This window comes from Mercenaria mercenaria, chromosome 18 (assembly GCF_021730395.1).
Source record: "Mercenaria mercenaria strain notata chromosome 18, MADL_Memer_1, whole genome shotgun sequence".
NCBI classification, from domain to species: Eukaryota; Metazoa; Mollusca; class Bivalvia; order Venerida; family Veneridae; genus Mercenaria; species Mercenaria mercenaria.
The window spans coordinates 21,367,696-21,374,668 of record NC_069378.1 but is presented as its reverse complement, the minus strand read 5'-3'; the positions used below and the strand labels follow the sequence as shown (position 1 = coordinate 21,374,668).

General features: G+C 35.1%; 1 long non-coding RNA gene across 1 annotated transcript; it reads left to right on the top strand.

Moving 5' to 3' along the window:
* The first annotated feature begins 966 nt into the window (after positions 1-966).
* LOC128550796 (uncharacterized) lies at positions 967-2,061 on the top strand. The gene is made up of 3 exons (XR_008368457.1): positions 967-1,040; positions 1,253-1,375; positions 1,959-2,061. It is a non-coding gene; the product is annotated as an uncharacterized LOC128550796 (long non-coding RNA).
* The last annotated feature ends 4,912 nt before the right edge of the window (positions 2,062-6,973 follow it).

Here is a 6,973-nt window from a genome sequence, read left to right as displayed (position 1 = left end):
TTCTTTGCTTTAATAAATGTAACCACGGTGTGATGAAAGAAGACTTTGGAAGATTTGTTCTGGACAGCATTAAATGTTTGTAGATTGACCTTGTTCCACTCGAACTAACACATAAGGCGCTGATGGGCACCTTTGGTGAAACCACGGACACTGATGGCTAACTCATGCGGGAAATCTGAACATTGTTATTGTGGTAAAGCCTATGATAGTAGGGACAGTAAGAGGGAAAAGTCTCAAACACTTGGTCACGTGGAAGTTTTTTTCTCTCAGAGTTCCGGAACTAAGGTCAACTCGCCCACAGTTTGGGTGAAATTTTCTCACATGTTCATTCCTACACAGTTTTGCATAGAATATTATATATGAGATTGAAAAAAGATAAAGTGGGTGAAAATAAAAGTCAGATATTGGTAAAAATTCAAGAAGAATGTAAATTTTCTGCATTATTTAAAAAGCTTTGCAACGGTTTACTACCATCTGCAAAATATTTTTAGTTATTTTAAAGAATATCTTGGAAAAATCTTATGTCAATAGGTTTGTACTACCAGTAGTCATTTTCAGAGTACTCAGTTTTTATAGATTTTGAGGGAAATTATTTTTCGCCTTAAAGCTGTGGGTTAGTCCCTCTGTACCCGTTGCCTCATTTTTGATAGTATTAAACAGCGGGGGAATATGTGACTTAAATAATTTTCATGTAATTAACATATAACCCCCAGTTCTATTATGATTTCGTACTCAATTTAACCGAGGGCTTTCCAGTTTGGATATAAAGAATTTTTTAAAAGAATGATATCAGTTTGAAGGTGGTTCGGTTCCAGCGGAAAGCTAGTGATTAAGACGGGATTGTTTTTCTTAAGATATCAATGATGGAAATTAAATATTGTTTCATTTTACATCTGAAGCAAAGGGAAAACAGTTTATCTTATGTAGCCCCCTAAGAATTTTTTTGACCGGTGTGGTCGGCACTCTAAATGAAACTGAGTTGTTCCCCTTAGTGTTATTGCCGCCGTTTGTGTGTGTTTGTGACTGACACACAGTCACAGGTACGTATGTGCAAGAAGTGGAAACTATGTGTCTTACGGCAAGGCTGAATTGCGACAGGCTGTGACCTGAAGTTAGTCTGTTTGATACTTTTTACAACTGTTCACTGACTCCTGTTATCTTGATCCCAGGTTTATGCTGAAAATGTTTCAATGACCTGGAATATTTTTCATTTCTTGTTGCAAGTGTTAAGAGCTTTTTGAATATATTACAGAAAAGATTTTTGCTCCATGTAAGTGTTTCTGCTAGACTCTACGTATCTTTCTCTTGATGCCACACCAAATGCAAACAAAATGGAGACCACTATTTCAAACGAAGGGAGAAGTTTGAGCAACTTGTAAGTTACGTCCCTTTTGTCTATCTATATATACTGCATCACGCCTCTTTTTGAGTGTTAACAGCGGTTAATTTTTTCAAGATATTGACTTTTTAATGTCTGAAGACCCCTTGAATTATAGGCCACAAAATGTGTCGTAATGCAACATTTCTTTTTTTATCTAAGTCTTCAAAATTTCACGGGGGAGGCCCCTGGTCCCCCACCAGCAGGAGGGGAAAACTGCCTCCCCCACACTCCCACATTGGTCACTTAGTACCGTATTGTGCATATCATTTTTGAAGCTCTGGCTATGCCTATGTCCTCCCTAAAGATTTTGGAACTTTGGAGACAAATCACTTGTTATTGTGAGGGGATTATGATTTCATTTCTACAAAAATAATCATAATATGTAGATCTACTTCTATTGAAAAAAATAAACTTGTCTAGAAAATTTAGTTTTTAAAACAACTTCAATGGCTTTTTATAGCGATGTTGCCTATGATTCATCACAAGCATTTTGCAACTGATTTCTTCATTTGAACCAGAAATGACAAAGTTATTCATAATAAACCTCCCTTTTCAGTTACTTCTTGTTGCCTTCCAGCTTTAAAATGCACAACCAGATGTTCAAAGATGCTGAAGACCATAATAAAATAGGTTAAATGAACTCCTTGTAGAAAGGGACAAGGGATAAAAGTCTTAAGGTAAGAGATGGATTAAATATTTCACTTGAAACTGAACAAAGAGTGTTGTCTCCCTTGATTTTCCCCTTTGATACTTCTACTCTTTGGTCAAGGAAAGTGATATATTTACTTGTTTAATAATACTTGTTTGCTTGTTGAACTACACAGTAAATTACGTTTCTTTTTGGGGGGTATTATTTTACAGGTGTGTAAGTATCTTACAATCCCACACATCAATATAAACTTCATCTCATGAATTTTCTGCTATTAAGGGGCCCCCGAAAGGTGTACTTTTGCATCACGATGGGAAATAAAGTCAGCACCTGATTTTTTCATCAGTAAAGTAAAAACCGATGCAGAACATAATTTTTTTTAATGACTTATTCCCATGAACCACTTGATGGATCTTCACTATACTTGGTTGGTAGCATCCTTGAATAGAAGAATGTATAATTTCATATATTCTTGGGTTATTTCCAGCACAGGCTGAACCGAAAGATAGTGTCTGTAGTGCTGGCTAAGGATACATGACACCTTATTTTACTTTATTTTCATTTCCTATTAAATTAATACCTTAAAATTTATAAAACTCACTACCTTAGGACTGCTACTTTAAATATTAATATCAATACCTTAAAATGTATACAGATCGCTGTCTGTAAACTGCCACCTTTAAAATTCTTGAATATTATAGTGAATACTGAATTGATAGAACTGTTAATTCTGAATTAATTTTGTATTATAATATTATCGGATTGTGGTGGTGCTTGATGCATTAGTGTGGTAGTGCTCAACTATTATACTTATTTCATTTGAACATTCGGATGCGGTGACTTTGTGTTTACATTTAAATTTGGAATATTTGAATGGCACTTTTCTACGTGCCAGTTCATTCATTTAATTATTACGGCTTGATGTTACAAGATTCATGAATACAGGGTGAGGGTCCTGTCTATAAGGGCTACGCCAACCTAAACAAATACTTACTAGGACTCTTCAGAGGCCTTTAGAACTTGAAATAGAAAAAAACTTTAAATAACTTCTTCTCATGAACCATTGAATGGATCTTCACTAAACTTGATCTGTAACATCACTGTGTTGTAATTGAATTCTGTTGAAATTGATCTATTGAGCCACCAGAACTAAAATTAGAAAAACTTTTAAACAACTTCTTCTCATTAACCAGGTGATGAATCTTTAACAAATTTAGTTTGTAGCATCATTGTGCAGTCCTCTCATATTTTATCAAATAGTTCTTCTTGGCCTCTTTTAGGGGCCTGCCGCCGTGGCTCAAAATAGACAACCCTGTAAACAATTACTCCTGAATCACTTGATGGATCTTCACCAAACTCTGACTATAGCAACATTGTATGGTTCTCCAAAATGTTTTTAATGGTTGCAAGAGCTAAAAATACAAAAACCTTCAAAGAAATTCTTCTCATGAACCACTTGATGCATCTTTACTAAACCTGGCTTTTAGCATCCTTATATGGTTCTCCCTGAAAGTTCTAATGGTTCTACTTGGCCCCTTTTAGGGGTTGATGGAGCTAAAGGTATTATAACTTTTAGTTTGTTTTAATATAACTTCTTTGCCCCTTTTAGGGGCTGACAGAGCTGAAAATATCATAGCTTTTAAACAGCTTCTAATCCTGAACCATTAGATGGAATTTTACCAAACTCGGTTTGTTGTATCCTAGTATGGATCCTTGTATGGACATCTCTTACTTTTATTTTTACATAGGATTCAGCTTGACCCCTTTTTAGGGTCACAAAAGCTAAAAAAGAAGCATCAACCAGCTTTTTCTCATGATCTGCTTCGGATGATTTTCATCAAACTTTACCTGTTGAAACATTGCATAGACCACTCTCAGTCTTCTCAAAATGGTTCCTTTTGACCCTTTAAGAGCAGCCAGAACTGAAAAACACAAAACAACTTCTTCTAATGTCACATATATGGTGGTAATTTCAGAATTCCAAAACTTGAGGTCTGCTATTTTTCAGCTGGAGCTGGTTTCAGAACTAGGTATATATAAATAATGTACATGTACGTCATTTGAAGATAAATGCATTATTTACATATTGTTAGCTCAGTAGGGAGAGCGCAGATCTACGGATTGTGGGGTCATGAGTTTGATCCCAGGGCGAGGCTTATATTCTCCATAACCGTTTAATAAAAGACAGTGTCTGACATCATTTGTCCTCCACCTGATTCATGTGGAGAAGTTAGCAGTTACTTGTGGAGGACAGGTTTGTACTGGCACAGAATCCAGGAACACAGGTTAGGTTAACTGCCCGCCGTATACTGTTAAATACTGTTAAAAAATGGAGTTAAACCCAAAACAAACAAACAAACCAACATATTGTGGGAAAACCCTAGCCTAGGCTAGATTAATTAAAATGGGGAGAAGTTTTTTTAAACCAAAAAAATGAGGCAGACTAGAGGTTACATAATTTTTTACTCATTAAATAAAAGTGAATGGGAATTTTACTTGTTCTTTGGGATTAAATTTTGTGGGTTGACTCAGCAACAAAAATTCACAATAATTAGTCCCTGATTTATGATTTCACAGCAAGTAAAAATATCTTTTTTTTTTTTTTTTAGAATTGCAGCAACATCTGAAAAGTAATCCTGCAGATTGTTTTTTTTTTCCTTTCAACTCTGGATAAAATTTGTCCTTAAAGTTCATAAGGTCATGTGACTTGAGTTTTGTGGGTTGGGTAATGACCTCAGAGTTTAGAGGTAAGGGATGAATACATAATTTGACCTGGAAGTTTCAGAGGTCAGAGACATGTTTACGGCAACATCAGGTGACCCAGCTCCCTATAAGATTACAGTCACCTGACTAATGTTTACAGCTGCAACCTGCAATGAACCCTTTCTAGGGTTCAAATAGGGGGCAGCCTTAATGGTAGTTTGTTTAAACTAGATTAAAAAGGCATTCTTAAATTTTAACTATTTGGGAGCATATGAGCTCCCATTATTGTGTGTTTTAGGCAACCTGGCGGGGCAGAGTTAATCTCTGACTTATGCAAATAATGGTAATCTGAAAAAACAGGCAAAATAGAATCAACTGAAATTCAATGCTACATTGGTTATAATGTAAGGTAGATGGTCACTGAACGGCATGTTCTAATCTCTGGCCTGGCCTGGCCCGGCCTGGCCTGGCCTGGCCTGGCCCGATGAGCTCTATTTTCGACTGGGCCGGGCCAGGCCAGGCCAGGCCAGGCCAGATTTTATTATACATAGTGAAATGAATGGCATAAAATCTAAATATACAATTATAATAGCAGGCAGTATTAACCTGCATTGTTTACTTGCTGCATGTCAACCAGTCCTCTGGAGAATCATTAATTAGCCGTCATTCATCTTATTTGAAATACAGATTTGGACTGAAGAAAATGGTGTAACTAAATGATAACTACTCATTTTTTCTGTAATCAAATTATTTAAAGTCAACTTTAACACTTGGTTTAAAACTAATGGCTAATTTCATTGATAAGTTTACCTGCTGCAATATAACTGAATATTTACATGCACTGAGAACACATCACTTTGGGAATTGTAATTACAGGTTGTGTCCCTACTATCCTTAGCTGACCTTTTAACTGTTCAGTTGAACTTTTAATGTGTTTGGTCTAGTTAAGCTGATGTTCAGTTTATGGAAGAGTAATGAAAATAATATTCATTAATTGTGGGACCTCTAACTCATTGTCAGGGTGTTGGCATTTTAGATTATTGATATCGTTTTCTTGCACAAAAAAATAATGGTGCATTGTGTTTATGTTATTTCTAAGTGATATATTTCATGCTAAAAGATGCTCTTGAGCCTATTTCACAAGACTTTGTATGATATTTTTTCCACATACTTAGATCAATATAAAATCAATCTTACAAAAATATTCAGTATGTGTATAACCTAAACTACAAAATTTATATATCGCTTCCCCGCACCATTCTATCCCAGGTTCTAGAACGGAGGTAGCATTATTTTAGAAATTGAAAGTTGTTGTCCGTTAGTATTGACAGGTGCCACTCTTTATTTTATATCATATTTGTAACCTGAAAATATCTAAATTGACCAAAATAACATGCGAAGTTTACCAGTGGCACAGTGGCGTAGTGATAAGTTCTCCGACTTTCACACATGTTACCGTGGGTTCGATTTCAATTTAGATTGTTTTCATTAAATCAGTATAATGTCATTTTATTGATACTGGTTTTATTCTTACAACATTTTATGGTAATAACTTGTATGTAGAAGAATGTCAAATACTTGTGTATTTCTTTCAATACATGAACAATAAATCACGATAAGTGATAATTTTTCTGCATTCTAAGTTTACAGAGGAAATATTTAAAAAAAAAATGATAATGAAAATGGTGAAACAGGTGTTTCGAACTTACAATCCCGAGATTGGTAGCTGAACGTTTTGTCAGCACAACTTTATCTGCATGTACGACCTGGTAGTAAAGAAATGTTTATATTTTATTTGGTTTTCAATATTTATATTTTTATTTATGTTTGGGCACAATTTTTTTTTTACAGAAGCATACAAAATATATTCTTGAGTGCTAGTTCAATAATTTCGGACAATACTAAATAATCCTCAATAGACAAAATAATAAAATTAGGTTATTCAATTTGGGGAAAACCAAACCACCAGTCAAGGGTCAATTGAGGTGGAGATCCCCTGATAATAGTCATAACAATTAATCAGGCATCACCTTTAAATTAGACATAATAGTTATGTTAGCTACAGGCTTATTCCCAGGCGTATAATTTTACAGAGTGGGAGTTCAAAATGTATTTATATAATGTCTGAAATATCCAAACTTATACCAAAAGTCAGATTTTAAAGATGCTATAGAAATCACTTTCACGAAATTGAAATCTATGGCCTGGCCTGGCCTGGCCTGGCTCAGTCGGAAATTGTG